We start from the raw sequence: 20,974 nt of genomic DNA on the forward strand, positions 1-20,974 counted from the left end.
TCCAGTATGAGGCTAGATTAGAGACTAGAAACATGTCACCCAAAGGAAAAAGGATATGAGAATTTTACACCATCAACAGCTTCGACAAGGCATAACTAGTTTTTTCTAATTTTACTGTGTGCATTTCATTTTATCTATTATCACAGAAGGGGTAAAACTTCAGAAAGCACTTTTTGATACTATTAATAACTTCACTGAAATGCATTGTCATAAAAGGTTGTGAATATCAAAGGTTTACATGATTTTTTTCTCTTCCATGACTGCCTAAATGCCATCTCTGCATATTCAGTCTCGATGTGCAGACTAAAGAAGCTGCTCTTTTACACTGGTCTGAATCAGCATGATCTGAATCACCAAAATCACCAGTTAACAGCCATAAACTGGTATAGCTGGAAACTTTCCAACTCCTACGTTAAATCTAGCAATGAAAACTGAGGTTCACAAACAAGCTTCCCAAGAGGTCAGCACAAAGACACTAAAGCCTCACCTTAAGGCTGTGAATTTGCATAAGAGGTGGATATGGATGATTGCTTGCAAAGTCACCTTGGCCCTGACTTGGACACTACACACAATTTTCAAAGGCTCACTGGACAGAAGAGAGGCCTACATCTAACTCTTCTTTCTCATTTTTCCCTAGTCTCTAGCAAGTAATAGCAACGATGTAGCTGCAAATTAAATGACAGATTACTTGAGGAGGAGATATGGGTGGTTACTGTAGAACAGAATGTACTTCCCCTCACAACAATTTTACCTAAAAATCCTCTGGGAACGCTACACAGTTCCAAGATGTACTTGCTTCTGCTGCTGTAAATATTAATAAGCTAGGAACCAAAAGTATTTTCACTACTGCATTCATGGAGCATGACAGAGGTATGATAAATACAACAGAAGGAACAGCACTTTTATCTCTTTCAGCTGAGCAGGATATGGTATCTCTATTCAGCCTAATAGAAAACACATGGGATTGATTCAGATGAGCGTCTACTCTCAAGTGCTTTTCTCCAGAAGTGAAGTAGAAAAAAGTCTCCCCTATTTTATTCTCAAACCTAAAAGATAGAAGGGAATAGGTAACAAAGTCACACTGTTCCTAGGTCAACAGCAAGGTACTTGAACACCACCACTTACCTCTTGAATGAGAAATATGAAACAGTTACGATTTTTGAATTTTTTCAATACCCAAGGATTTTGACACAGGGCTAAAATATTTCAGTCCACCTGGGGACCACCTCTCCTCTTGACTCTTATTGTTCAGCTTATGTCAATAGTTCCTCTTTCTTCAACAATAATGCACTTGCCTTGGGGCGATGTAGAACTTGGTAGAACATTTCCAGTTCAATATGCTTTCAGCACAAAGTATGTTGAGAAGGCTTTACAAATTTGACATGCTTCCTTCAGAACACCACCAGCAGCCTTTAAGCCAGCCCTTGTAACTAAATTTTGTTAGCAAACATAATTTCCGTAGTAGGTAAGAAGTCACTTGTCTAGAACTTGTCATCCTTCTCACTGCTACTTTTCAAGCTGCCTTTCTGCAAGTTTTATTTTTTTATATATGCACACACTGCAGTCAGTCAAACCACTTTGAACAAGCTCCCTGGGGTATTGGTACAGAATTCCAGGATGGCTATTTTGCCTCACTTGCAGTGTCCTTCCTATTACAACAAGTCCTATAAAATCAGAGAAAGCTGTTCATGCTAAATTACAGCAGCATTAACGTGCCATGTTAACATAAGAACACACGTTTATGTTCAAACTTCTCACACAAAATCCCCCCACCGAAATTTAAAGCACTTACACAGGAGGTCAGGACTGTGAGCTGGTTGACCACTATAGCTAAGTACAACCACATCAAATTTCCTTGGGTAACATAAAGGTGTTTTCATTCACCAGACTTTGCAAAGTGAAAAGTATCCAGAGTAATCATTATTTGTTTCTCATACATGGCAATACAGGGAAGAGCTACTGTTTATATCGTAGAGGGCACGGAAATCCAGTCTACCTCAAAATACACACTTTAGACCTTAAATGCAGTCATACTTTAAATACCTGCAAACAATATTTGCAGTCTTTGCTTCCTCAGTACTTGCCAAAAATAAGAAAGCTGACTAGCACAAAATCTTGAGCCATTCAAGACACTCAGAACAGTTCAAAATTGTACAAGAAATAAGTACTAATTTAGGCTGCATCATGTTGTGCTATCAGTGCCACAGTACAGCTAGCTTAGCTCAGCCACTACTAGCAGAGCACCCTGTTCAAACTTACTGGAGTCCCTATCATGTTCTCCAGCATATAAGGAGGTTGTAAGATACAGGAAAATGTAGTTTCACTGTAAAGATGCTACATCAAAGCATATCTTTGTCATCAGGATAAGCAGGACCTGACTGGCCTCAGATAAAATCAGGTTAATCACCCACTTGCCTATGTTTTCATCCTGTGCACCCTTTCCTCATTACTTTTTTTCACAGTCATAAGAAAGGCTGAAGAAATTTTAACATGTTAAGGTTCTGATTTCTAGCCTTTTTCTTGGGGAAAAAAAAAAAGGCAGCATATAAGAAAGTAGAAGTATCAAGGCTGAATATTTATCTCCATCAGGAAAAGTAAAAATTTCAGCCTGACTCAGGGCAGCACATTTTCTTTTAATTCAGACACCAGTTTCCACCAGATACAGATCAACATTCATGACTCTTGTACATTATTTCTTCCTCTACTAGCTCCCCCAGAGTTTAGCCATCTAGCTAAAATCATGCTTTTTCAGTATAGATGCTCTTGCAAAAATGCTCTTTTCAGTATAGAACTCTTGCAAACAGCAAGAGTTCCCACAGGCATTTCATTTTCAGGGACACAATTAGCCTGAATACCATCAGTCTTTATCAAAAATAGTATTGCCATAGGTCAACTCTACCAAATATGTAGGAGTGTTAGTGTAGTCTTCTAATGTCCCATACTCTTTTGTTTTCATTCCTCCAGAACAAGGAATGGCCTCTTCCCCAGAAAACCTCCCACATTCAGAGATTTATTTAATTCCCATAAGACTGCACAACCCCTGTGTGATATCCTGTGCTAACACAATGTTCTGCTTTACCTTTCAGCACTGGGAAAGGCCAGAGGCAAATGTAATAGCAAAAACCTTCGTGTTTCAGGTGGACTTGTCATTGCAAGACACCTCAAACCACACTAATAGAGTAACCTTTCTCCTCCCAGCTCACACAAAGCACGGGATCATCAGTAAAGCAAGCAGCTGTGACCTCTTCTGCCTAAAGGTGTCCTGACCAATGGCATTCAGCACACATCTGGTCACAGAGGAGTGACTGCTGGAAACAATGATCTTCTAGATTTGCCTAGATTTAGACAAGGTTGTCTCCTGTTAAGGTATGGGCTACATGATCACTCTAGACTGTTATCTACCGTAATGCAAAAGGTACATCACTCCTTCCTTCCTTGAACAGTCAGCTGAAAGCATCAGCAGCTACACCTAAGACAGCACTGGTAGCAGGGGCAGCAGGAGCTCTCACAATTGTAGCTATCACAAGACACAACTTCAGAAAGAGACCATTCATTTTAAAGCCTTTTTCCGTCCAAATAAAAGTTCTTTTTCCCATTTAACTAAATAAAAGAAAAATCAGGAGTGATGTGAGAGAAATTCAACTATACTCTGTAGTATAATAGCAACTTACCCATCCAGTTAACAGTGTTGTACTAATGTGTAACAGCACAGGATGTTGAAAGGCATGGTCACCTCTAGAGCTGAGAGCTGGACTGCCAGCAAATCTAGCTGTAAACCTGCCTTTACACCATTATTTCACTGAGTGAGTAGCCCAGACGTTTGTATTATCATGTTATCAATACAAAGTTTCCAAATCATCAATTACTTTCCCCTCCTGCCTAATCAGTACTTTGTACATCTCATACCTAAAGAGATTATGTTTCCCTCTGTAAATGCCTTTTCACGGCCTCTCAAGAGACATAACAATCACTGCAGAAACTTGCCACAAAGGGCAATCAGTGCTGGTTCCTCCTTCCTGCTGCCACCTTAGCACACTTAGTTCCTGACATCCAATATGATTTATTGGCTTGTTCTTTAAAACACCCCGATTTCAGGTTATTGGTCCATACACAGGGCACTCCACGTGACCTTTCAAAACCAGGAGTCAGATCACAAATACAGATGCACAGGATGAACCTCGTGAGGCTGCAAACCATCTGCTTGTGCCAAGTCAGGGGGTTGGTATAAGGGCAGCATTTCTGCAGAACACATGCCCACCCTCCAGCCATGGTGACAGCCTCACAGGCCATTCTCCACAGAGGCCAGGCTGACCCAGCAGGAGCTGTTAGAGGTCTGATGCCTGATGCCATGAAATAGTATCTTCAAATTACAGCAGCAGCCACTCATGCTATGGGTAACTATAAAATTTCCACTTAATGCATGTTAATAGGATTATTATTTTAAAGTCATGCTCACTGCCCCCACATTAATAACAAATGAGCTCTCTCTAATTGTTATTAGAGTAACTCCCATACAAATTAATGATTAGGCCATTAAGACTACGCAGTTGAATTGCCATTAATTCTCATATCAGCTAATAAAGTGACAATAAAAAAAAAAGGAAATTCCTTTAAGCATTACTGAATTCCATCACTCGTACCAAAGGCATACAAGAAAGGTCTGTCAAGCGCTTTTTACTTTTATTAAATGTTAAGCTGAAATTATTCATCATAATCTGGAAAAAAATGACTACAAAAAGCTGCATGTGTAAGTTTCATGTATTTGTAGGCAGTGCTAAAGTGCAATCTTTTAACCACTGCTCATAGGGTAGAGTGTAACACAGTTATCAGAATAACTCTGTTTTAGAAATAGTTCTTCTACATGCAACAGCACCAAATAACAGCTGTCACGTGATAATCACCACAGGATTTTCTACATGTCTAGGACTTTTAAATCAACACAAACTACATTTTTCAAAGGGATGTCACCTAATCACTGTTTATAATATATTGAGACTATACCACTGCACTTTTAGAAATAGAGGTGTTGAGTTTCTAAAACTGCACGAATGCATTATAAAAAAGGTAGAAAATTTCTTCCTTGCTAGGCATCACACACACCTTTCTGGCACATTTAACAATTATTTACACATTCTGTAGTCATTCAGTAATTCAAAAAAACCCCAAACAGCTCACAGGCTGTATATCTGACCTTTTTGCTCCTCATACGTACTTTGGACTGAGCTTTCCTACACTCCTAATCACAGACATTTGAAAAAGTAATGCACTTATAGATACGGCAGACCCTTCCTTCCACCTCCTTCAACCCATTTCTTTCTAACCTCACTTTTAGATCATAATTTTTGTATTCTGAATGTAGTTGCTAATGTTACCAAACACACCCTATTATCTTTACATTTCTACATTACGAAAATTAGAATTTGCCAGAAATATGCAAGTTGCACTGCAGAAACCCATATCCATTAGTTTTCCAGGCAGAATACCCATGAACTAGAACATATAAAAGATGCATAGCTCTGGGTATGATTACGAGGCGCTTTGGTGCGGAAGGAGTAAAGATCTCCCTGGCATTAACTCAAATGATCATATTGCTTGCAGTAGCATAACTACATCATTTGATATTAATACCCTTAATGCTGGTATTAAAATCACCCAACTGATGTAATTGGAAGTGTTCAGTACCTCCTTCTAGAATGATAAGTAGCAGTGGTCAACATTTTCTACTTATTTTCAAAAAGATATGTTTCCATGTGGATTATCCAGTAGGGCAATTTCAGTTTAGCACACTATACAAATGCATGCAAAACCACAGCCAAATGAGTAAATCAGTGAACTATATGCATGGTTTATTAGACCTGGCATACTCATCAGCTTGCAAGACCAAGAATTAAACATGCAGACCAGCTCCTTATCTAGTCACCGCATCAGTAGAATAATAGACATGCTTTATAGACTCCATCCAGGTACAAAAAAATAGCAGAAAAATCCCTCTCACAATAATAAACGTAAATATATAAATGTCTTATTTGTGTGACACACTGGAATACATCCAAACCACACAGTGGCAACTGTGGTTTAGTCCGTTTACTCACATGTTTAATGAAGGCACTTTAGAAGACTGTCCAACTTATCTAAACTACTTGAGGGCTAAAGGTGAGTGCTACTTGCTTAGTAGCACTTAGGTTTAGTTCTAATTGCTATTTTAAAATTTTATTTCTTCCCTTTCTGGAGGGCATTGGCTGAAATACACTGTGAGCATCTTACCCTTTTAGCCACAGCTACAAGTGTCTTCTGCTATTCCTCATGATCCGAGCAAGGCAAGCTTGGGAGCTCTGGTCCAAGTACGACTCAAACCTGCAATCAAGTCAAAACAGCACCTCTTTACCACTGGAAAGAAGCAAGAGTCATGATCACGTTAAATGTATCACATTGATAGTTGTAAAACACTTTACTGCTTTCCAATGCACTATAGTGGAAAAGCCAATAAACATCAACACGGCATTTGGAAAGTGCCAGACAGTACAGAGCTTCAGCCACAGCTCCTAGCTACACTACCTTCAATGAAGATGCTTAGGCTACAGTAAATATCTACTCAGCCATCTCCCATCCCTCAGACAGGAGACTACTGCAACCTGCCCCACCACAAGACAAACCACAGCACGGACTGCAGGAGAACTCTGTTCAAATACGGGAAAAGGCCACGCCTCACCTCGGCCCTGCCCTCTCCCACAGGGACAACTCAGCAGGAGCCTCGAGGCAGCTGATACTCCTCTAGCCCCCCACCAGAGGTAAGTTTGCAATAGTTACAGAACAGTTTCCCACCTCACGTCTGTGGCCAGTGTGGGGACACGGGCCCCTGAGGGCGCAACAGCCACACAGCTCCCCTGGGACAACAGTGCGGCCGCTGTGGTGCGGCCCAGGGCAGGAAAACCCCAAGCCCCGGAGGGACTGGACAGCGAGGCCCAAAAGAGCCCCGTAGGGCGCGAGGCCTGGAGCCCTTTGCCTCAGGGAGTGGGAAGGCGGGGAGGCTCCTCCCGGCCGGACAGACACACGGACACACGGACACACAGACACACGGGACAGGGCGGGCCGCGGCCCCGGTGCCCTCGCAGCGCCTCACGGCCCAGCCCCGCCCCACGGAGGGATTTACGGCAGAAAACCAATGCAGAAGTCGTTGTCTGCCATGTTTTTAAAAACAGTTCCCTCAGTTAAGGAGCATGGCTTTTACTGTGCTAACATACGGTATGATTATTTTAAACTGAGGCAGAAACTCTCAGGGATAGGAGCCGGACTTCATATGCCTCACTTCTGAATCGCTTGTCTTCACACTGCAATTCTACTGGAGTATTTCAGCTTCCTTGTAGTAAGTTCCATGTAATGCAAAACAATTTTCTTTAACTTTTCTTAGTAGGAATCTTACGTGCTTGAAAAGGACATGTCTAAGACCTTGTTTTAATCACTTACACGTGAAAGTTCAAGGAAAAATACGTTAAAGTAGCATGGCCTTAGTAGTGATTTTCCATAATTGATTCATGGGAGGAGATCTTAATACAACATTCTAATTTGGAAAAACTTGTCTTAAGGGCCAGGAAAATTGTTGGTGTCTGGCAGTTATCAATAATCAAGGCAAATTTGTACTTGAACTGTCAAAATCAAATCAGCTTCACAGCCAAATGGTTATCTGTGGCAAGAAAAGGCAAACTGCTGCTGAAGCAGCTTTTTTTTTCTGTTTTCTCTGGGCTTTGGCTTTTACTTGCAGAAATCTTGGCCAACTTTTAAGCCTTTCAATAGAGATTGGTTGGAATTTGGGATGTGTTCAGTGCTCTCAAATTGAATACAGTAAAACTCCTTACATATATTTTTCCCTTAACTGCTCATTAAACATTGGGTGTTTGCACTCAGGGTAAATAAGATGTGATTTGATTGGCACCTCTATATGCAAATATAGTAGAAGTATTAGCAAATTATTTTTCTTGACCAGAAATAAAAATTAAAAATAAATTTTAAAAATATGCAAGAAGCTGACATCTTAAGGAATGGTAAAATTGAAAAACAGGGAGATGGAATTTTTCTGAACTTCAGAGTAGAACATGAAATGTTAGCTGCATTTAATGTGAGAACTGAATTAAAGTCTGGTCTGCTCTTGCATCGAATCAATCTTAGTTGCTGCACTCTTCTGGAATTTTTCAAAGATTAGAATTTTCAAGTTGTCTTAAATGGTATTCCTTATGCGCCTTTGTAACACTGGTGAGAAAAGGAGATGATGCTTGGAAAAGGAGTGTTCAGGAAGTTCATTTACAGCAGTGGTAACTAAGCCTTTGCCAGTACCAGAGTAAATGAATTCTGTTAAACTGGCTTGTAGTGTTCTGTACTATAAAATTCATACCTTTATTCTAAGTGTACGAGCAAATGTCTTGTCTGAGACAGATGTTTCTGTAAAGTGAGCTTTTCTGAGAAACAAGGGAAAGCATGATTGGGGAGTAAAAGGTCAGCTGTAAAGGGTTCTCAGTGCCAGGAATGGGATATTGATTTTTTTCTTATCTATGTAAAATCATTCCTAATGTGTTCTCTCCAACCACTGACAAGGCTTATTCTAATCACTGTCTGAAGAAAATGAATAAGAGGCAATGAAAAATCTGCAATATGGAAAAAAGATTCTTCCTTTTGGAAAGAAAAGGTTTTGATTATGATTCAAGGTGTTTTTACTGACTGACTCTTCAAGGTGTGATTTCTAATTACTTCAATTATCTCATCAGTATTATAAAGCTGGAACTATTTCAATCATGTGTATAACTGATAAAATTAATTTCCAAGATTCATTATTAAGCTTATATCCAGTAATATAAGGTAGTTCTTTTGTAGCTATTGTATGTAGTAATTTTTTTACCTTACACTTCATTGACTCCATATGAAACACTGACAACACAAGCTTATCAGATGAAGAAATCTGTTTGGGCTTTTTTTAAAAAACTGTGTGCTTTATGGCCTTTTAAGGTCATAATTTTCCCATTCTCATTTCACTACCACAGTGCTACCATTCACCTAGTGGCTCCTGACCCAAACAAGCACTGTTTGTTCTTTGACTTTGCAGCTATTTGATTTAATTATGAAAAAAAAAAGCTACAGACAGGATTGATGTTTTATATAATTGAGACTATTACATTCATATTGAAGATTCTGCAGAAGAACATAGACCATTTATGTGGACAATTAAAGGATTCATTATGATCACTGACACTTCCATGAAAAGCAGCCAGTTTGACAGAACAGAATCCCAGAATATGCCAAGTTGGAAGGGACCCACAGGGACCATCAGGTCCAACTCCTGGCCCTGCACAGAACCATCCCTCGGAGTCACCCCTTGTGCCTCAGAGTATCATCCAAACACTCCTGGAGCTCTGGCAGCCTTGGGGCTGTGCCCACTGCCCTGGGGAGCCTGGTCAGTGCCCAACCACCCTCTGGGGGAAGAACCTTTTCCTGAGATCCAACCTGACCCTGCCCTGACACAACTCCAGGCCATTCCCTGGGTCCTGTCCCTGGTCACCACAGAGCAGAGCTCAGGGCCTGCCCCTCCTCAGGCCTGGGCTGCAAGAGTAATTATTGGGCTTTTGCTAAATGTGAATAGATCTCAAGTACTCTGAGGAGGAAAAACATGAATCTTTGTTTTAATGGAATCCAGTGTGTGCCTGGAAGCTGTCAGAGTCCTGATGAATTATGTTTGCAAGAAGAGTAAGTGATTCACTGCCAATGCATTACAGAATGTTATATTGATTTTACTGCTGGCATATAGAATCTATACAGCTTCTCAGTGGGGATGGAAATCTACATTGCAAATGAAGTTTTAATAACTGCTATGTAGCTATTACAAGTGAATTAGAAAGATTTTAATTCTCAACTAACTCCTGCTTTCTCCATGGCTAGGTCCATGCTGTCTAGTACTCCAAAACACCAATTAATGTTTTCCCTTTATTACTGTTGGTGCATATTCATTATAAATTTGCCAAATATTTCTTAAAATTATTTTTTATGAATACCTGTGGCTTTGGGAAGGAAAGAAATCTGAAATTACTAGATAAATCAAAAGCACATAGTTAAATATCCACCCTAAGATGATGTTTTCTAATGACCATAAAACTTGAACAAACAATGCTTCTCTACATTTTTGTAACCATGTTGACGTATCTGTGGCTTTTTGAAACAATCAGATACAGCCTTACTGCTAATTATTGGTTTCACAGCACAAAAGTGGTCCTTTAACAGAGAAGAATAACTTCATTTTTTGTTTTTAAAGAGAAGAGGGTTTGTTTTGTTTACTTGTGGAGACCCTTTCAACTGTAGGGAAAACGTTTTGCTTTAATAAATACTGATAAAGAGGAGCAGTTAGGAATGGGACTAGGTTTTTATGTTAGGGAAAGAACTTGTGTTCACCCCTAGCTAAAACCAAACCAATTTTTTGCAGACATTGGTTCCCTTTTGTGCTCTGTTGCAGACTTTCTTTGTCATTAGGAGCATCTTCTCAGCTCTACATGATTCCTTGATGTATTACAGGAAGATGTTGTTCTGCAGCACTTACTGAGAGTAATGTGGGGTTTGTTCTTTCAGATTTCAGCTGGGCTGAACTGAAGTTCTGCTGCAGCAGCAGCCCTCCTTTTCCAGGAGCACCATGCAACAAGGTTCCTGGTGTTAAAAACAGAAATGGAAAAAAATGGACAGAAAAAAATACACAAGTGATTGATGGAACATAAATGGGTATTGGGTCTGTTAGACATCCCTCCACTGCAAGAGCTGCAGAATCTTGCTGCTGACATGGACCAGGAGGGTTTTCATCTGAGTCACCTCAGTATGTGATATGAATGATGAGCAAGTGAATAATCATAAACATGAACCAACTTGAGGATGCCAATAAGACCCAAGGACCACTTCTTCCTAACGTTTGCAGGGTAGAACCTTGTGTGCCTTTGTAAATGCACATTTTTCTATATCTATTTTAATACTAGATAAACTTTATTCCAGTGAATGTAACTATTATGCTTCATAGTGTGCATGCTACGAAGAGTAATGCCAGAGGATTACTTTTTTTTAAGTTAATGTCAAATCCATTACCTGCCAGTTTCTCTTCCTGCTTTGTCACTCTTTTATAACAGAAGTCCTCTAATTGTGTGTGTTTATAGACTGAATCTTTAAGTCAATAAATGTTTTTATTGACTTGTAGGGAGCTCAATATTTGGATAACATTAAAGTGGCTGGCTTATGGGAGAGCTCTGAGAAGTGACTGAGCCCTATAAAATGGGTAGATAAATGTTTGCAAGCTTTGAAGTGCTGACAGAAAAATATGGCAAAGTCTGCTGTCTTGATTCTCCTTTTGCCCCTGGTGTAAGACATCTCTCTACCCTGCTTTTTATCAAACAGATAAGAATTTTCAATTCAGTGTTTTTCTGTCATTAACTCTTCTGCAGTGAGCTTAAGTGGGACACTTTGTGGTACTTTGAGCATTAAGTTGAAAAGATGTTAATCTGGGTTACTTTGGGAACCAGTAACTGCAACATAAACTCTCTCAAATAAGGCTGTTTTCTGGAGACAGCAGTGATTTAGGATTTAAGCTCTGGGTACACTACTGAAGCAACTGCTTCATGGGACAGCAGTGAAAATATTTTTGATTCCTTTCCTTTCTGCAGAACATGTTACTTCCAGAAAGCACAGGAAACTAAACTAGAATTTCTAGTGTTATGCTAAGGAACTTTCTGGCTTAAATGTATGAAGATAACTGACTGGTTAAGAAACAGCTTAGAAAAATACGGAGCGGATTTGGAAAATACAATAATTTTTTTTTCCTGTCTTGGCTGCTTTGGTACAGGACAGTGGCATGGTCAAAAATACCCTATTAAATATTTGGACTTGGAAGCCATGAAGGAGAAATGCTACTTTATCCTTTTTTTCAGGATGATCTTTGGAGAATTAGTTATTGTTCCTGTAGCTTTTTTAAACCGGGGTTCTGGCCTGCCTACCAAGATGGCTTTTGCACTGGAGACACTGAGCTGGCTTGCAACTTATAAATTTTCCTGGTACATCACAGATCAGGTATTTTCTTCGACTTTCTGTAAATCCCCAATGCATCCTGATTCTGGGCCTCTTGTCATTTGGTAAAGTATTGATAAGCCAAATTCAGCAGTTACTGCTTAAATATTAAAGTTCAACTAATCTGAAAATCCTGTACAGTATTCTGAATATTCTTAATGAGGATATTTTTTCCTCATGTGATTTACTGTGCTGATAAAATAGTGCTCTTTGTGAGCAATGAGTTGTGATTTGAATTCTCTGCCAGGGCCCTTTTTTGCTAAATCTCTGAAATTAAATAGCTGAAGAAAACAACTTAGGTTCTAGATCTTATTTTTTAAAAATATTGAGCTACCTGATTCCCACTGATATCAGCTGAGGCTAAAGGCCTGCAATTACAGTATTTTTCTAATTAGTTCTTTCATGGGGGTTTTAACGTAGTGTGCACCTTTGGATGCCATCAAGGTGTGAAAGATTTCCTGCCTGGCTGCTTTACCTTGGCACTCCTGAGTTGGTAAAAATGGAGAATGGAGATTTGTCAGCTAGAAAGATGTGCCCGAGGTCTACTCCCAACAGCAAATCTTCTGTTTGCAGACTGGCTTGTTAGGGAAGGAAGATCTGTAGATGTTACAGGGTAAAGCAGATGTTGATGGTTCTTGTAGAATCAATACTCAAATAAGGAAGGCACTAATAAGCTTATCTTCATGGAATTCTCCCAGCTCCCAAAGAATAAACTTAGTCTAGTCAGGAATCTTACCTACATGAAGGCTTCTCTTACCATTAACCAACAAACTAGTTGCCTGAGTCTAAGCAGAGAATATTGCTTTTCAGGAGGCTGCTGTGGTGTCACGGACAAGGAAAAGGATAACTTAGAACAGAGCTTGAAAAGAGAGTTGCCATGTAACAAGTCACTGTACCAAGAGTGGTCACACTCTGTGCTTGAAATAAGGATTTAATTTAAACTTAATGAGTTTGCTGCCTACTGGTTAGAACTAAATTGATTAGAAGTATGTTTTGTTTTAACAACTGTGCTGCAGGAGAAGCATTTATTACATAGCTGTTGAAGTGACTGTTTTCTTGATCATTTGATATGTCATGTCCAGTAATAAAAATGGATGTAACGCAATGCAGAATCCATCCTACTTAGGGCTCATAATTAAATGCTTTCAAAAAATGTTTATCAGAAGTCTCCACTGTGGCTTGTAGCTAATTTGATCATATGGTAAGATCTTTCTCATCTCACCTGTGTCTGCAGCAGATAAAATTGTGGGAGGGATATGTTGCTTAATTAACCCTGCAATTCTTATATTTGGGTTAATTAGCATCTAAATTAAGGTTTCTTATGTAGCATATGCTTGGTGCTGTAATTTATTCTACACAATTTATTCATCTGCTGCTAAGATATTTCTGCTTGCTTAAATACTTTGATTGTTTTCATATGAAATTATAAAATTTTTCCTCTGCCATATATGCAGCTCCTTGGGAAGCAGTTACATGACACATCACCCGCTCACCAGTATAACTGAGTGTTCAGAGACTTAATAAGATCCTGATTCCCCTTGATATGGACCTGAACAAACCTGGAATCCTGATTTGGTCACCCTAAAGGTTATGGGTGAATGAAGCCCCCCTGCAGTGGTGGTTGGTAGGATTTAAATGTACCCAAATGTTTTCTTGATTTGGATGCCTTGGTCTGGATACATTCAGCCATTCCAACCTGTCTCTACTTATTCATGAGGCATCACTTGATTTATGAAATGCAGAACATTTGACTGGAAAATGGCTGAATTCTTCAGAAACACCTATATTCATAATAAAGATGAGAAAAAATGAAAACATTAAAAAGTTGTTTCAGCTTTCTCATCATATTAGAGCAGGAAAGCTCCAGATTACAGTTTCTGACACTGAGACCATCACAGAGAGATCCAGCCTGTGACCTTCTTCACTCATGTACTCAGAGCTTCCCATCACCGCTCTGATGGATCACTTAGGGATGTCCAAGTTAAAAGGGTTACACAAAAATCCGAGTGAAGAATAGAATTGTGTTATGTCGTTTGAATTTCCAGGAAGAATCCTTGCTCAAAAGGGCAATAACAGTTTGCAAGCCCCTGCAGTGTGAATGTAGGGCCCAAGCACCTTCGACTCCATTGCTGTTAGTTGGATGGCTGTAAAGAATTCACTTGTTCATTGAAGCACAGAAAGTCGCTGGCTGATGTAAAGCCAGTCTGGATAAACTCTTTTATTCAAAGAACATGTAAATCAAATGTTTGTTGCAACTCTGAGAAGTACCTTTAAATATGGCTGGCCCACATACCTTGCAGTCTAGCTCTTCTTCAGTAGACACTGTAAAGAGTAGAAATTAAAACGTTAAGAATAAGCTGAGAAATGTGGGGTTTAATCTTTTCTCATTCCAAAACAACCTGTCAGTGTCAGACCCAACTTAACTGTGATGAACAATTTACCTGTAAAGGAAAAACCTTTGTCACAGAAGCTCCTTAAAACAGCTTATGAATTATTTCACAAGGAAAATAGCTGTTTTCAGAGAATGCTTCATAAACAGGAAGGCCAAATCTGTGTTCTGGATTTCCAGCAATGAGAAGGCACAGCAGTGGTTTTTATGAGTTACAGGATTTCATGCACAGAGGTCCATGACTAGAAGCCTCTACAGTCAGCTCTTAGGAGCTTACCATGATGATGTATAGTCTTCAAACCACAAATTAAATTGAGCTCAGTGTATTGTCATCTTGCGAGACAGATTTTTCTTTTGGCTTGTTCGTGCTGTAATAGTGCAAAAAAGCCCCAGAAAAACAAACCCCCCAAACAAACAACAAAAAACCTGACTGTGCAATTATACTGAAAAGTCTGAAACAGTGCTGATATGAAGTTAAAATTATTTCCTTATTGTATCTGTGAAAAATATCCCTTCCTAATGCATTATTCATTATGAACACATTAACTCTGGATGACATCAGACCAATTGAGAAGCAATTTGATGAAAGTATTGTGTAGGAAACCATGCGCTATTCCCCTTAACCACTGAAATGAAATAAGCTGGCAGATAAATATTCAACACCGGTATTTGATCCACTTTTCTGTAACTGATGAAAACCAAGCTGTGAAGCAGGTGAAAACTGAAATTAGTCTATTGTGCAGGAAATCTGTGCACAGTATGAAAATAGGTGTGCGTGTGTGTGTACGCACAGCACTACTGAAGTATTTACTGTTCTTGAGGCTGACGGAATTGCTTATTACTGCTGAGACTTTCTATTGTGAACAATTGAAGAGAAGGTCTTTGCCAAAATGTAACTTTTTGTACTGAATTTTCCATACCTGAAAATCTGCTTGAGTCTGGATTTTTGGTTTGTTTGGGGCTTGGTTTTTGGTTCGTTTGGGGTTTTCTGTTGTTTCTGGGGCTAAACTTGGCAACCTTATTGTTCTTGTCATGTAATACTGAGGAGAAATGCAGGGATGGGAGGACAGAAGAGGAAGGTGAGCAGGGAAAAAGAGCTAATTGAATAGTGTCTAGACCAAGTCATTGAATTGGTCATTCACACTTGGGGGAGATCCAAAACATGACCAATCTATTCTGAGTTGTGCACCTTAGTTCTGTCTTAGATTATATATGTCTGTTCAAGGGGGCTACAAAGCCACCTGAAATACGGAGCTAAATGTTCCTGCCAATATGAGGGAAATCCCAGATGGTGAACAGCTGGCTATGATGATGCCCCAGGTTTCACTTCCTTTTCAGAGAGATGCTAAAGGATTTTTACCAGCTGTTGTTACTGGGAGCAGCTGACAAAGTGGTTTTCAATGCATATTTTTGCCCTGAATATAGCTTAGTTGGATGCAAGGATCAGGTTAAACACCTCTCTCAGCATTTTTGTTGTAACTGTGAATCACAATATTTTCTATTTATTACAGAATGAGAAAACATAACATACGCTGTTGATTTCTGATATAGAAGTTACTATGTCAGAGCCTTAGCAGGGATAAATTGCATCAGGTTGCATCAGCATATGTGTGTCACTGCTTAAGTCAGATGAATTGGCTAAAGTGAAAAAGCCCCAGTGAAGGACAGTGGGATGCAGCTACATTTATACTTCATACAGCATATTGAGTATTTCTGCAGAAAGTGAGCTTTTTCCCACTGTGGTTCACCACTTTTTTGGAGTAGTTGCAGTGCAGTGACCAAGACTATTGGAAGTTACAAGCATAATTAGTTCCTCTGTCTTATGCACCTGGGAATCAGAGTATGGGGATAAATGATTCCCTTCAGCAGATTGAACAAATAATTTGTGATGATTAGCCAAAGAATTATCTTATGCCTGAAGCTTGAATTAGAAAAGCAGATTTTTTGGGGGGGGGGAAGTTCCTGTAAGGTTGAACCACAGGCAGTACTGTATCTGGTATTGAATGTTTGGGAAGATAAGAAGGTATAATGCTCTTTAAGGTTGACACTGGGTACTGTGGTTCTCTAGGGAGGGAGGAGTTTCTGAAGAGTGAGGAGAAATAACTAGAAAAGGCTGATAAATGATTTTAAAATGTTTAATGAACAGTTGCATCCTGCAGTATTTGGTAGCCTTTATAATGTTGTTGCAAAGCTGGAGTAAACACGAAAATTACTGTGCATATTATAAAAAGTGTGGACAGCACAGCAATGAAATACTGAAGTAACACAGCAGAGCTGGAATGAAAATGGTCACAAAAATCTGACCCTGTGCAAAACTCGCCCAGGAGGGAATAAGGAAACTGAAATCACTATTACTATGCAGAGTGCTGCCTTATCACACACAGCAGTCGGTAGAATTCTGTCAGGATTTTCGTGTCTTGTTTCCAATATGAGATTTGTCATTCAGAGCAGACAGCATTAAATGGCACCTTTGTTTTCTACTGAGTGAGGATATGCACCCCTGAGCATCAGTTTAGCCCTAGAACTTTCGGATAAAATGAAAGGCAACGTACAAGGAACTGACTTGTTTTCTAAGAATAAGAGTGAAATATCTACAGATCTGGTCATAATGCCAGGGTGGAAAAGTAAATGAAAGAACTGTAAATCTTCTGGCACTCATGTCTCTTTGCTGTGTGATTACTGTGATTTGCTGGGTATTCAGCATATTTAGAAGACTCAGATGAGGTGGTCAGTGCTGGGTTCAGGTATTTAGGTATTACCCAAGGACAGCTTTGATCTGCTGACAATTCTTCTGTACTGAACTGGTGGCTGTAGAAAGATTTGTGATGAATCCTCAGAGTGGAAGCTAAATACACACAATATAAGTGTTTCTCTTGATCACTTTTTAATCCATTTGTTAATTAAACTGATACAATGTCCTTGCACCTGACTTGTAGCTGTGCATTGCAAAATGATGGCCAGGTAGATTCCAGCAATGGCAATGAGCTGTTCAGGCATGCCAAAATACTTCTTTATAGATATCAGTAGGATGGCTTATCCACTGGGATTTTGTTTCCTCTAGCTTTTATTTCCATAGCTTTCTGAATATAAATGTGTAAAAAGAGTTTGAAGAAAAGATGCAGAGATTTTAACAGGACAATATGCCATTCACATTTGAAACAACTGTAGGTGACTCCAAATGGTACAGAACTAAAGAACTGGCCAAGCCTTGCCTAACAACCCAGTAATATAAAATTGATTACTGAAGTTGGTGCCATTGTTTTGGCGTAGCTTAGAGAATTACCACTTTTTAAGTAATACTTGTCAAGAAATGAGTGTCACTGGTTTAAAATGTACAAGATAACATTGTTATCTTGCAGTGAAACTATTGAGAAAATTACAGAACTGGTGTTTTGTGAAGGGATTTGTGATTTGTCATCTTGACCAAAATATGAACAATTCTATTTACTGGAAAGATATATATATATATATATATATATATATATATACCTAGGGCAGAATAATTCAAAAACTTTATTATTGGGAATAGAGGCAATTCCTCCATCTGATAGCAAAACTTTATAGCAAAGGAGCTTCTTTGATGTTAATTTTGTCAAGTTAGGTATGTGTCATTTACTGAAAGCCCTTTTATTTGCGGACTATTCATTAAATGTTGGAGATATTGGAGATTATTTTTGAAGCCTGTTGAAGCAGTTTAAAATATTCCATATATCCAGCTAATACCAGTAGGCTCTCGTTTATTTTAATCCGTATATGATACTCAAGTGCTCCAGTAAGCTTTAATAATAAAAGCAAAACCAGTATAAGTGACCTGCAAGAACAAATTGGTTCTTTTTCCCATTAACTCCTCCTCCATCCCAGTCTCTAGGTGCATCCTCAAGGTCTGAAAAAGCCTTACCTCATCTTGCATGGAAGAGCTATTTCAGTGCTGTGTTCTCTTTTCCTAGGCAGAAAGGATAATGTAAAAAGGATGCTTTCCAGTACTTTAAGGCACGAAAGAAGTGTAAACCACGTAGTAGGACCTGTCTTACTGCATGAGAAGGCAGCACCAAGTGGACAGCCCCAGTTTTAACTCTGGCCTTTTGCTGTCAGATTCATCAGAATTTACCTGTTGGGAGCATCATGTGCACAGCTCATTCCCACTTGCCCTTTAGCATCAGCAGAGAAGCTACAACACTTACCCTCATGTCTGGTGTCACTACCGAGGTACTTGACATGACACACCCCTTGCAGTTTTTGCTCTTGGTTGCTTTTTCTATACTGGCATAAGCTGGCCCCTGTTCAGGGAAGCACTTAGAGATGTGCCCAGCCAGCTATAGGAGTTAATAGGGATACTGAAAAACACGTCTGAAATAACTTCCTGAATTAGGACATTAAATAAACCTGCTCAGGATGCAAAAGGTATATTTAGGGAACAGTGAAATAGGTAACTGTGTTCCTGTTTACTTCTGAGGGAAGTTAAAGTGAGTTATTCTAGTCATCATGGCTGGGCTTCGCGAACCAAGATTTGGGAAGGGCTTCACCCACGTTTGTTGCAAGCGCGTTGGTGGCTAAAAAGGCCAATATGAGAAAGGCACGTCCGGTTGCAAAAGGCACAGCAGAAAGACTCCTTGGATGGTATATTCTGCAAGGCTCGATTCTTTCTGCGTTGTCTTTTCTCCTCAAGGGTGATCCTGCGTGCTTTCTCAAAAGCATCAGCAGCGTTATAGATGGTCTGTCTCCAGGCCTCCCGATTGGAGGCCAAAGTAGACCAGTTATGGTGATCAATTTGCCCGAGGCTGAGATGTTGTTTCGGGGAGTCCTTGTATCTTCTCTTCGGGGCTCCTCTCTTGCGGCAGCCGGTGGCAAGTTCACCATAAAGCAGGATCTTAGGGAGGCGGTGGTTGGTCCTTCATCCTGGAGACGTGCCCTGCCCAGCGCAGCTGTGTTCTCAGCAACACGGCCTCAATACTTGTGACTGCTGCCTGTTCCAGAACAGATGTATTGGTCACATAATCTGACCAGTGGATGTTTAGGATTGTGCGGAGGCAGCGTTGATGGAAGCGTTCTAGGAGACGCAGGTGGTGGCGGTAGATGACCCATGATTCAGATCCATATAAGAGAGTGGACAGCACTATGGCTCTGTAAACACTGAGCTTGGTACTTTTCTTCAGGTGTTTATTTCGCCAGACTCTTTTATGGAGTTTTCCAAAAGCTCTCTATGCCTTTGCTAACCTGTTGTCTATCTCCCCGTCAGTCTTACCATCCGAGAAGATGAGGCTGCCTAGGGAATTAAACTGCTGGACTGATTTGAGCTCTGACTGGCCGATGGTGATGTGGGGATGAAGGAAGACTTCCTGAGGTGCAGGTTGATGGAGAACTTCTGTCTTCTTTAAGCTGACTTCCAGCCCAAAGAGCTCAGCAGCGTCTGCAAAGCAGGATGTTAAATGCTGCAGAGCTGCTTCTGTGTGGGCAACAAGGGCGGCGTCATCAGCATAGAGCAGCTCCCGGACAAGATGGTTTAGGGTCTTGGTGTGGGCCTTCAGTCACCTTAGGTTGAATAGGCTTCCATCTGTACAATATCAAATGTAGATACTGTCCTGATCATCGAGGTCTGCCGTGGCCCTTTGGAGCATCCTGCTGAAAAAGACTGTGAATAGAGTTGGTGCAAGAACACAGCCTTGTTTCACACCATTAGAAATTAGAAAGGGCTCAGAAAGTTATTCTAGTAGTGTTTTGGTAATATAGCCAGTTCTGGTGTCCAAAGTTACGTCATAGCACTGAAACAAAATGCATACACATTTGCAAAATATTAAGTACACAGGGAAACAAAACAAGTACATACTTGTCACAGTGTACTGTGGCTTTTTCTTAACCAGCACAGATATATTTTTAAGCGGTAGGTGCACACTGTGCGCAAATATTGCAATGATATTTCATCCTTAACAGAGCACGGGGATAAACTAAGTGAAGTCACAGCATAAAAATTAATTTTGTGCATTTCTTTTAGAGAATAATGGAATTTTAAGGAAGTCATTATGTTTACTACCTGCTGAATGGTCTTAGGGGACAGACAGCCAAAAATCAAAGTATCAGCTGTTTGGACATTTGTGCTGGCACAAAGCCCCAGTTAATTAGATCTAATGTTATAGCTATGACTCAGTAGCATTCCCTTAAAGGAAATTGTGGAAATGGATTTTAAGACAGTTGAGGTTTCATTCTTGCAATGGAATATCTAGGTGGAGGCCAATGAGTAGAGAGTTTAACAAAGAGCTGTATTAACAGAGTTCTCCATTTGTTCAGGGCCTGGAACAGAAATACACCAAATTTATTGCATTGTTTACTATATCAGTTTAGCTGACTGACCTTCAAAAATACTGCAACAAAACAAATATAGCTGAGCAATTTTCATGTGCTTTGGATTTCTGTGTTGCCAATTCTTGACTCTAACATGCTGCACCACTTTGAGTTGCATTCCTGCTGCAGTGCTTCGGAGAAGTCTTACGTGGCAGTGAGTCTCCAGGCTCCCAC

At 39.9% G+C, this 20,974-nt stretch overlaps 1 long non-coding RNA gene across 2 annotated transcripts; it reads right to left on the bottom strand.

Moving 5' to 3' along the window:
- Positions 1-6,265: 6,265 nt before the first annotated feature.
- Positions 6,266-12,840, bottom strand: LOC113977558. Of its 2 annotated transcripts, none has more exons than XR_003537349.1 (3): positions 12,812-12,840; positions 12,551-12,649; positions 6,266-6,354 (listed from the first exon to the last, which is right to left on the bottom strand). It is a non-coding gene; the product is annotated as an uncharacterized LOC113977558 (long non-coding RNA). The 2 variants fall into 2 exon arrangements; XR_003537350.1 differs by having other exon boundaries at positions 12,551-12,653; positions 12,812-12,834.
- Between the last annotated feature and the right edge of the window lie 8,134 nt (positions 12,841-20,974).

The sequence above is a fragment of the Neopelma chrysocephalum genome, unplaced genomic scaffold (genome assembly GCF_003984885.1).
Source record: "Neopelma chrysocephalum unplaced genomic scaffold, ASM398488v2 Primary Assembly neopelma1_252, whole genome shotgun sequence".
NCBI lineage: Eukaryota > Metazoa > Chordata > Aves > Passeriformes > Pipridae > Neopelma > Neopelma chrysocephalum.